Here is a 12,500-nt window from a genome sequence, read left to right as displayed (position 1 = left end):
TATAAATAAAATTATTATTATTATTATTATTACAGGTATGGTTGCAAACTACAGCACCTACATTTACAGTGTGTCAAGGGAAGCTTTTCCATATTTTTTGTATGGAATGGCTGGAGGCCATGTTGCAGAAAGAAAGGTTCACTGAATTTTTTTTACTCCACTTGGCAAAGCTACATTGAAACCTTATCCCAACCATTGAAAGAACAAATAAATGTTTCAGAAACACACTTTGGTACGAAACATGTATTTGTTCAAATGATCCCCCAATATCACTTTAAGATATATAAATACCTCGCTGCGAGTTATGGGGGGAAAGAAAAAAAAGAAAAAATGTCAAGAACCCGGTATTATATTTTTATATCTTTATATTTTTATATAATACGATTATATCAATATTGTCTATATATTTATTAATAGTGTTTTATTGACTGTATTGCAGTGATGCATTGGTACAGCCATCTACTGATAAGTTATTGGATCTGTTTTCAGATGTTGTTTTTTCTGTATAAACACCAGAAATATACCACTGTTTATATTAATATTATCTTTGTATTTGTAACATTTGTACTTTTGTACACAATTATTTTGCTTCAATAAAGAAATATTTAAAAAAAATTATACTCCTGTGTACATCAAGAAATAGTATATAAAAAAATTACCAAATCACATTTACTCTTTTACAAATTTTAGTCCTTACTCCACTTCCCACCTAATTCTTTTAACTTTTATTTTCTCACTCATTCACACATAATTATCCAAATCACTGTCACCTTACTTAACACTATCACACCACACTCCTGCATCACTTCACAAACTCTCTTTTACAGTACATCAATTGAAGTTACACTATTCTACTTTTATGTACATTGCTTAGTACTGTAGCTAACACCGTCCGACTTCACTTCTTCCTTACCAAACACCCATGGATCCCAACACTCCAGACATTCATATGCAGACATTGCGCACAAAACGCTGTAACATTTTGCAGGCTGTGTTTAAGAAATGCTAGTTTGGAGCTGATTTGTTGATGATATATATTTCACAATTTTATCTCACATCAAGCTTTGATACATATGCCCCTATGAATGGCTAAGCACCATTACATAATAATCCATTTCAACATAGATAATGCTAACCTTATGGTGGAAAAGCACAAGTTTTGAGAAAATATCATGTCACTTACCTTAAAACGCAAAGTTGGACACTACAGATTTCAGTTTGCAGTTCTCTCTGGGAAGCTTACATAGTTGTTGAGCCTTGCAGACACATTAATGTGCTGGAGGACTCGGATAAGTTGCTTATGTTGCAAACTACAATGCCAAGTATTTCACAATCTAATGGAGCGTACACACGGTCAGATTTGTCAGACTTGTCAGATTTGTCAGATGAACGATTGAACGATTAAACGATCTGAACGATTTGAACGATTTGACCAAAGTTTTGAACGATTTGAACGATTTGAACGATTGAACGATTTTTGACTGCATTAAAATGAATGGAATCGTCCAAGTCTGACTGCAAACCCATCAGATGTCAGATATCGTTATCTGACAAACGGGAACGCGCATCGTTGATCGTCCATCGTTCAGGCATGTCAGATATGAACGATTTTCCTTCAGATATGAACGACTGAACGATTTTTAAATCGTTATCGTCCATATCTGAAGAAAAAATCTGATCGTGTGTATGCACCACAAGAAAGATGGTCCTGGCTCCAACGTCAGCATATTATTTCAGATATTAACAGTTTGTGTAAGACTTTTCATTAGTCTGACCCTTCCTACAGCTCCCAGGCCACCACATGAACATACAGCTAAAAATTTACTGTAATTAAGCACTGATTACTTTATTCAGAAAGGATTAATTGTTAAAAAGTTCTGAAAGATACCATTAGTCTATATGTATAGCTACTAACACCACAATACTTGTATTGTTAAGATCATAAATGACAAACTAAATACATTTTACAACATATTAAAAATAAAGGAATCTGATGTGGAGTTCTCGTTAAAATGAACATTTTTGACAAGCAATGTAGGAACCTGTGCTGATTAAAAACACCTAAGGGTCGATGGGTGAGTTACAAATACTGAGCAGAAGGAGTCTCAGCCTTCATGTGTACAATCTCTACACAAATATAGTGGAAAGAAGGAGCTGCCATGCTGAGATTTGTAGTACAATGCAGGGGACAAGGAATACAGGTGTATACTCTAAAAGTACTAACAACAATGATAGTCAGTATAGTCCTGATTAACTCTACAATTTACATTGAGTATTAGTGAGGTTCTTTGTACATATTTGGCCAAAAATGTTTGCCCATCCACCCACCACATCAAGGTGAACTCCATGAGATGGGTCACTAACATCCTAATGCTAACACATTATGTCCATTTATCCAGGATTTACCTATAATAGAGCCCATTCTAATATGTAGACAGCAATGTAGGAACCTGTACTGATTAAAAACACCTAATTGTAGTTGGGTGTGGTGCAAATACAAAGCAGAAGCAGTTTTACCCTTCACGTGTATAATATACAAATTTAGTGGAACGGGGGAGGGGGCTTGGACTGCACACCCTAATTTTAAACATAATATGTGCTATTATGCCTTGTTGACTATCATTGTTCTTAGTACAGTACTTAGAGTGTGCACATGCATTCTTTGTACCCTGCATTGTACTACAAGTTCAGCATGGTAGCACCTCTTATTATGTTTAAAATTAGGGTGTGCCATCCAAGCTCCCTTCTCCTTTTCACTGTTAAGCATGTCATCAACTTTTCATACACCAGTCATCACAAGGGCCAGATTAACAATGACGCTGATGATTACCAGTAGAATAGCTGGCCACACAGTCAGCCATTAATCTAAAGTATTTAAATAACTTGTCTAGTTTTCCCAAAATAATTATGATTTTTTTTCTATTTTGATTTACTTGTAATTAGAGCAAACAGTGAGACTGATAGAGTAGGGGGTTTACAAAAAAATGTGTCTGTTTTCCTGCCCACACAGGATCGGTTACAGCTCTTCCATTCTCAGTATAGGCCCTTAAACCTTCTCAGCCCCAGGTCCTGGTCATCACTAACATCTTGATGACGACGGCTGGTGTTTTAAGGTAGATTTGTATAAAGAAAATATTAAAAACAAAAATACATTCCTCCTTCCCCGCGTAATTGTCACATGCACTAGAGCTTATAGCCTAGGTTTGTAGCAGTAAAATCGGGATGACAAATAGCATGGAATGAGTATGAAGTCCCCGCAGCTGAATAGCCACCGGATCATATCCCGACGCCAGCAGCTCGAATGGAGAAGATCCCGACAGGGCAGGTAAGTACCCTATCCCTACCCCTCTCCCACCCTAACCATGACCCTAGTTAGTGGTGCCTAACCTCCTCCCCTAGTGCCTAACGCTAACCTCCCCGTGGGGATGCCTAACCCTAACCCACCTTTTACCACACCCTAAACCTAACCCTCCCGGGGGGTGCCTAACCCTAACCTACCCCCAGGGGTGCCTACCAGGGCCGGATTTACCATTAGGCAACCTAGGCATCTGCCTAGGGTCTGTCGGGTCCTAAAGGGCCCATGGCCCAGCCCCCTGAAATCCGGCCCTGGAGATAACTTTCTGCGCTGTGCTTGAACTGCTCCTGCTGACATCGGTGGGGAGATGGCACACACAGGCTGTATAGCAGCAGCACAGTCGGTGCCCTGCCTCCAATATGTGGGGAGGAGAAGGACTTAGATGCAGAGTTGCAGCTCCGGGCCCGTGGAATCACTGTCATCACTGCAGTGCGGCTCCAGTCCACCTGCTCATCTCCAATTAATCAGACAGTCAGTGAGTTCAGCCAGTCTCTTCCTCCCAAACCCCCGTGCCCCCCATGTAGACTGACCACCTGTCCCGCATGATGCGCCGATCTATTCAGCCCACTCCAACCAACTCTCTCCCTCCCCTCCCCCCCACACATATACACAACCTGCACTACTATAGCCAGGCTCTGCAGTCACTTAGTGCTGCCTGCTTCCTCCATTGCAGCTCCTCCGCAGTGTAGCCAGGCCCTCATCCCGCAAATGTGCTGATATTATTAGCCCACTCCAACAGCCCCTGCAGTCACATTTAGTTCTGGATAGCCTCCTCCATTACAGGCCCCCCTCCACCCCCCTGAGTGCTGGATAGCCTCCTCCGTTGCAGGCCCCCCTACACCCCCTGAGTGGTAGATAGCCTCCTCCATTGCAGGCCCCCCTCCAGCCCCTGAGTGATGGCTAGCCTCCTCCATTGCAGGCCCCCCTCCACCCCCCTGAGTGCTGGATAGCCTCCTCCGTTGCAGGCCCCCTTCACCCCCTGTGCTGGACAACCTCCTCTGTTGCAGGCCCCCCTCCACCCCCTGAGTGCTGGATAGCCTCCTCCATTGCAGGCCCCCTCCCCTCCACCCCCCTTTGTAGCCAGCATCTGAAGAACACCCCCTTTCCTCTTATGGTGGAACCCCATGGGAGACTTTAACTCCCATGACTCATTCCACACCCCAAGTGAGGTCAATGGGGAAATTACATGAGATACCGGTCTTCTTCCTATGACATCAGGAGCAGCAAATTGACCCAGCACAGACAGAGATGGCAGTCTGTGTAATTTTAACTGAAACATTTTTCTTACAGTGTTAAATGCAGCTTTCTCTCTCCCTCTATATGTGTGTGTGTATATATATATATATATATATATATATAAAACTCTGTGTATATATATATATATATATACTGTATATGTGTGTATATAGATTATATATATATATATATATATATATATATATATATATATATATATATACACTCCACCTGGCGGCACTCCGTAGCAAGAAAGAAACCACATCTGCCGTGCTTGGTAAGCAACGTTTCAGTGCTTTATTGTGCTTTTCTCAAGCTTAAAATACATATACAGTACATAACACAACACTTACCACAAATATATAGCATATGGACACAGAAACACCCCCATGTGGGACGCCAGCATCCTCCACCCCAACTGGAAGTCACAGGTGCCGGAAGTGACGTCACACCCATTACACAGCGGTAACCATAGCAACCGCAATATACAATAAAATACATACAACATAAGTACAAGACCTACAGACTTACATGCATAGAGTATATAATAGAAGGAAACAAACTGTCCACACAGATAATGTGTGATAATCATCTGACTAGGTATAAACAGCATATAAAATAGGCACACAATTTTTTTTTATATAAACACATATAGAGCAATATAGCATAGCCCTAGACTATTTAGCACTATTCACATATAAATCAAATTCAATAATGTATAAATCAACAAAAAATATATACACAATAATATACCTGCTACTACCAAATAAAGAGACCTCTAGATACCACATCATGTAAAACACTGAAGCCCCAAAGATTCATTCAATCATTTTGGAGACAGCGAATCAAGCCTAATAATCCACTGTGACTCACATAGACGCTAAGTTATGTTTGTGGGCGGCATAGTGCATAACTTAGCGTCTATGCGCTATAGAATAATTGATCATGTACCTCCGTTAGTTAGGGGAGGAAATCGTCAATGAAAGTTATTAAAATGTGAGTCGCAGTGGATTGTTAGGCTTGATTCACTGGCTCCAAAAGGATTGAATGAATCATTGGGGTTTCAGTGTTTTACGTGATGTATCTAGATGTCTCTTTATTTGGTAGTAGCAGGTATATTATTGTGTATATATTTTCTTGTTGATTTATACATTATTGAATTTGATTTATATTGAATAGTGCTAAATACTCTGGGGCTATGCTATATTGCTCTATATGTATTTATATAAAAAAAAAATTTGTGTGCCTATTTTATGCGCTGTTTATACCTATTTATCTGATTACCACACATTATCTGTGTGGACAGTTTGTTTCCTTCTATTATATACTCTGTGCATGTAAGTCTGTAGGACTTGTATTTATGTTGTATGTATTTTATCGTATATTGCGGTTGCTATGGTTACCGCTGTGTAATGGGTGTGACGTCACTTCCGGCTCCTGTGACTTCCGGTCAGTGGGAGGATGCTGCCGTCCCACATGGGGATGTTTCTGTGTCCATATGCTATATATTTGTGGTAAGTGTTGTGTTATGTATATGTATTATAAGGTTGACAAAAGCACAATAAAGAGCTGAAACGTTGCTTACCAAGCACGGCTGATGTGATTTCTTTCTTGCCATGGAGTGCCGCCAGGTGGAGTGTATAATTGGTTTGTATGACTATGCAGACTGATATGTCATGTGATGTTCCTCAGAGAATTGTCCTGGAGAAGGGAGCAGTTCACAGTTACTCTGATTTTGAGGCTGAAGCCATTGTGTTTACAGATGAGTTTTGTGAGCATACTGCTGCCCCATCGATACAGAACATTTAGAATGACTTATTATGCCTAAAGAAATGGGAAACAGTCTTTTTTTTATCATGGTCTGACTTTATCAAATTATTTCAAAGAAAAGAAAATTCCCAGTGGGTTTCGCATAAAAAATGTACCTACGATAGGACGTAACAGTGTAGATTTTTGTAAGAAATGGACATCAATACTGAATAAATGTTTATTTGATTTATTACTACTGGTTATTGAGGAGTCTAGAAAGGAGATTGATTTAGTCAAAGAAAACATTAGAAATTTTGAGGCTATTCATCTACCCTCTTTAACCAGTGATAAACAACAAGATTGGATGGCAAGGTTAACAACCCAGATGGAGGGGTATAAAACAGGGTTAGTGCGATTTAAATGTGATAAGAAAAAGAAGGTTGATTTAGACTAGGAGCATCAGCGTGTCTACAATTGGCTGACAGGAGCTTATCCTAAATCGGACAGAAGTCCGTTGTTTAGACGCACTATCGATAGACCCCGTGTTGATGTCTCAGAGGATACAGCTACCACTGAGAGTGACACTGAGAATATCTGTAGGTCACAACCAAGGGGTAGGGGCCAACCCTCTACTGGCAAGCGTACCCGAGCACGTTTTTTAGACTTGGGTCCCATCGTACCCGCCAAGGCCAGCAGAACCAAAGGGAGAAGAAGGCCACCCAGTTTGCGCGCAGGACTTAGTATATAATCTCTCTGAAAGGATCCTCACGGACTGTGAATTATCTGTCTTGAGCAAAGGTCTATCATTTGTTCCGATGGCCCCTTTGACAATGTACAATGGAAGAAAGAGGCATATATGTTAAACAGACTATTAAAATCAAAGAACATTTTATGGACAGTCCCCAAGTGGAGTCTGATGTACCCTCACAATTGTTTAAACTACAGGAACGCTCTATGTTTGATCCAGTTAGTAGTACTTCGGCAATTAAGACATTTTTGCATTTACTGGACAAAGCTGTATGTGATAATTCCGCTGCTCATAAACCTAAGTATTGGAATTTGAATAAAAATGAGCGATTAGCATTAAACAATCTATCTAAGTATGATGATGTGGTATTTAGACAGGCTGATAAGGGTGGGGCCCTTGTGGTCCTCAATTTGAGTGACTATAAGGAGGAAGCCTATAAACAATTGAGTGATCATAACACATATAGAAAATTACCTAATGACCCCACTGGTGACTTTAAAAAAGAATTAGATAGTGTGTTAGCCTCTGCCTGTGCGTGTGGTTGGATTTCCCCAGCAATGAGGAAAGCTTTGGAGGTTGATTTTCCAATCAGGCTTTTGATGTATCTTATACCTAAGATACACAAGGATCCTGTTAAACCCCCGGGCGACCTATTATAGCTGCCCGAGGTTCCTTGTATCAGACCATTTCAACGTATTTGGATGTATTGATCCAACCGTGTGTACAGGCTAGACCCACTTATCTAAAGGATACCAATGGTTTGTTGGTGTCCCTGGCTAATTTGTCGGATTTACCTTTAGACTGTTTGCTATGTTCAGTAGATGTATGCAGCCTATATACCTGTATACCACACACTGAGGGTATTCAGGCTGCAAGAACTTTAATCACTGGTAATCCACATTATAGAAGTCCTCCGATAGAATTGTTTTGTGAATTATTGGAATTAGTTTTGACCCGGAATAATTTTTTGTTTGATGGGTAATTTTTTCTGCAGGTGTCTGGTTGTGCGATTGGGTCCAATATGGCCCCATCGTATGCCAATGCCTTTATGTTCTCAGTTTAACATGATGTTTTTTTGCTGACCCTAATGTAGTGAGTAAAGTTTTAGCATTTATCATTATATAGATGACTTGTTCATCGTATGGGCAGTTTCTGCCCAAGCCTTCATTTTTGTGATTGAGGGCAACAATCATCGTATAAATCCTGTTAAGTTTACATACACCATTGACACTACGTGTGTAAATTTTTTGGATGTATCCATCTCTAAAGTAAACGATAAATTAGTTCCATCATTATTCTCTAAACCGACGGACAGGAATAATATTTTGTTGGCAAGCAGTGACCATCCTGCTCCCTAAAAAAATGCATTACCATTCTCCCAATTCCTACGGGCCCTCAGAATCTCTAAAAATAGAGAGGAGGGCATTCAACAGCTGGATAACATGTCTGATAAATTTAGCGCTAGAGGGTACAATAAAAAGAATTTGGATAAAGCCCAGTTTAAAGCTCTAGCTATACCTATTGAGAAACTTCTGACCTTTCCTGATAATAAAATAAATGATAGGGTTAAAGATAAACACATCTGGGTCAATAAGTATAAATATATGAGTAGTTTTATTAATCAGCAGGCCAAGACGATGTGGCCTATTATAATTACTGATAAGGGCTTAAAACCATTACAAAACTCTAAGTTGATGTTTTGCTATCAGAGGGGTAAGAAACTGAAGGATTACTTGGTTCATAATGATATATTGTTATTGGGTGAACCTCGTAAATCGACATTTTTAGGAAATCCCAAAGTAGGTTGCTTTCTTTGTCCCTACCTGAACCAACTGGCACATTCTCTTCATTTGACCCCACAAATGAAGATGAAGTATCTACACTCTTCTCATCCTCCTACTCTATTACCTCTCCTCTAGAACCTATACCCTCACAAATTAGTAAAGCTCTGTCTCCTGTGCTCATCCCAACCCTAACTAAAATCTGTAATCTCTCTCTTTCTACTGGCATCTTTCCATCACTGTTCAAGCATGCAGTGATTACTCCCATTCTGAAAAAACAAAATTCTGACCCTAACACTCTCTCTAATTACCGTCCTATCTCCCAGCTCCCATGCCCCTCCAAGCTACTGGAGAGACTTGTCTACACCCGCCTCACACACTTTCTTAACACCCACAACTTATTGGACCCACTTCAGTCTGGCTTCCGTTCCCAGCACTTCACAGAGACAGCACTGTCTAAGGTAGTAAATGATTTGGTCACTGCCAAGGCTAAAGGCCATTACTCACTTCTAATTCTTCTAGATCTCTCTGCTGCTTTTGACACTGTTGACCACTCTCTTCTCATACAAACACTAAAATCCCTAGGTCTTCAGGACACAGCCCTTTCTTGTTTCTCATCCTACCTATATACCACTCTTTCACTGTTTGTTTCTCTGATTCTGCCTCCTCTTCGCTACCTCTATCAGTTGGAGTACCGCAAGGCTCTGTCTTAGGTCCTTTGCTATTCTCAATCTATACCACCTCTCTTGGCAAACTAATCCGCTCTTTTGGATTTCAGTACCATCTGTATGCGGATGATACTCAAATCTACCTATCCTCTACAGATTTATCACCATCTGTATTGGTCCGTGTCACTGAATGTATTTCTGCCATTTCATCTTGGATGTCATCTCGCTACCTGAAACTTAATATTTCTAAAACAGAATTAATTATATTTCCACCGGCCAATAACAGTTACCAATCTGATCTCTTTATCACTGTTGATAACTCAACAATCCACCCCACCCCACAAGCTCGCTGCCTTGGTGTCATCCTTGATTCTGAATTGTCCTTTGTTCCCCACATTCAATCTGTCTCAAAATCATGTTACATACATCTAAAAAACATATACAAAATTCGACCATATCTCACACAAGACACTGCAAAAACTCTAATCCATGCACTCATTATTTCCCGCATTGACTATTGCAATAGTCTCCTTACTGGTCTTCCCAAAAACAGGCTATCGCCATTACAATCCATTATGAATGCAGCTGCGAGGCTTATCTTCCTTGCCAAACGTTCATCGTCTGCTGCCCCGCTCTGTCAGTCCCTCCATTGGTTGCCGGTTTTCTACCGTATTCAATACAAAATAGTGTTACTTACACATAAGGCCATTAACCGAATTACACCAACATACATCTCTTCACTCATCTCAAAATATCTCCCAACCCGACCTCTCCGCTCAGCACAAGAACTGCGTCTCTCAACCCCACGCATTACTTGCTCCCATTTACGGTTACAGGACTTTCTTCGGGCTGCACCCACTCTATGGAATGCCTTACCACACACAATAAGACTTACCTCTACTCTTCAATCCTTCAAGCGTTCCCTGAAACCTCACCTCTTCAGACAAGCTTATCAGATTCCAGAACCGACCACATAACCTTCATAGCTTCCATGTCTTATCACATCCCCTCTCACAGTCCACACATAACCTCACATATTGTCTTTCTTTCACATACTCCTGACATTTTGCCGACATTCCTGTGTGACTGGATCATGCAGCCCACCAAGAAACTCTGCATTCTGGCCAGACCAAATTGCAATATATATAGCACCTATCCTTGTGTATCAATGCCTGTTTCCCTATAGATTGTAAGCTTGCAAGCAGGGCCCTCTTACCTCTATGTCTGTCTGTTATTACCCTGTTTTGTTCTATCAATGTTTCCAATTGTAAAGCGCAACGGAATATGCTGCGCTATATAAGAAACTGTTAATAAATAAATAAATAAATAAATAAATGTTGTTTATTATATTGATTACCATGGCGGCTGGAGTGGATGCGGATCCTTTATTGGACTTTTTGACCCTTGATGTCAGAGAGATGTTAAGTTTCTCTGACGCAGAAGCTGAAGCGATTCTTAACAAACAAAAGATGGATGATGATAACTTTGTGGTTACACCAGAAATATTGTTCCAACAATTATTGAAATTGAAACAGAAAGAATGTGATTTTTTTATACCACAGTATCAGTTTATCTGATTACTATCACAGTAAACTGATACCACGTGGTTTTCGAATCAAAAACATGCCCACCATCGGCAGGTACAATCTAAATTTTTGCCGCAAATGGATAGCGGTGTTGAACAAATGTTCAATGGACTTGTTACTTTTAGTTGTGGATGAATCCACGAGAGAGTTAAATTGTATCAAACAAAAGATTTCTGAATTTGAAACATCGCATAAATCTGTATTAATTCAAGACACAAACAATCAGTGGATTGAGAAAATTAATACACAAATGGAACAATATAAACGCAACTTGATTTTGTTTAAGAAAGAAAAATTATGCAAGGTACAAGCTGATTATGATCAGAGAAAAGTCTATACTTGGGCCAGCAATTCGTCTACATACAGTGATCGTCAAAAACAACCATTTAGAAATCGGAAACCTCGTCCCAGACGTAACTTTTTGGATGGTTCTAGTACTTCACAAAGTGAATCTGAACTCATTCCATCTGATACTTCAGCAACTACACTCCCTTTAGGAACACAAATGCGTTCTATGATACTAACCCCTACCATAGGTGGACAAGGACGGGTAGGCAAAATACGCGGCAGACCAAACAAAAAGCAACCACAGAGGTAGAGAGTTTGGTGTTCAAATTAACAGATATACCTTTATCTATTTCTGAACATAGCGTATTGTCTAAAGGACTTTCCTTTATTCCTGTTACTGGCACTGATGCCTTCCAATGGAAAGTGGACACTTATCGATTAAATCGAACTTTACGTTTGAAAGATCATTTTGGCACTAGGAGTTCTAGGATTAATGAAAACATCAATAATTCTATACCACCATCATTAAGACGTATTACAGCACGATCAAAATTTGATCCAATATCTCAAAATGCTTCCATAAAAACCTTCACCCGGTTGATGGACCATGAGGATATATTTAATCCTCAAGGTCATCCTTTTCACCATAATTTAACCAGGGATGAAAATTTAGCTTTGAAATCTCTTGCCAAAACAGTGGACATTGTGATAAGGAATGCCAATAAGGGGGGAGCAGTGGTTATTCAGGACATTGAAAAATATAAGACTGAATGTTATCGTCAACTACAGGATACCTCCACCTACGAACCCTTAAACATAGATCCCACTGTTATGTATAAACGTGAACTGGATGATGTTATTAATCATGCTTTCTCAGAGGGATTGATTTCGATGGATTTAAAAAGTGCATTAACGGTGGAGTACCCAGTTACTCCCCTTTTCTACACTTTGCCTAAGCATCATAAAGAAGCAAAGAACCCCCCGGGGCGGCCGATAATTTCTGCCCGGGGGTCTCTATTTCATCCTATATCGGTATATCTGGATGCGATTTTGAACCCTTGTATCCAGCAGTTGAAATCATATCTAAAG

General features: G+C 40.0%; 1 protein-coding gene across 1 annotated transcript in view; it reads right to left on the bottom strand.

Annotated features, from left to right (window-relative positions):
• LOC148502826 (cytochrome P450 2F2-like) overlaps nt 1–1,257 on the bottom strand; it is a 79,461-nt gene extending 78,204 nt beyond the window's left edge. The window contains exon 1 of the mRNA XM_088449270.1: nt 1,184–1,257. The gene's annotated coding sequence lies outside the window, so the exon portion shown is untranslated. The remainder of the gene's footprint in view (nt 1–1,183) is intronic.
• Between the last annotated feature and the right edge of the window lie 11,243 nt (nt 1,258–12,500).

Source organism: Taudactylus pleione, unplaced genomic scaffold (genome assembly GCF_031769625.1).
Source record: "Taudactylus pleione unplaced genomic scaffold, aTauple2 ptg000481l, whole genome shotgun sequence".
In the NCBI taxonomy this organism is placed as follows: Eukaryota; Metazoa; Chordata; class Amphibia; order Anura; family Myobatrachidae; genus Taudactylus; species Taudactylus pleione.
This window is presented reverse-complemented; position numbering and strand designations above follow the sequence as displayed.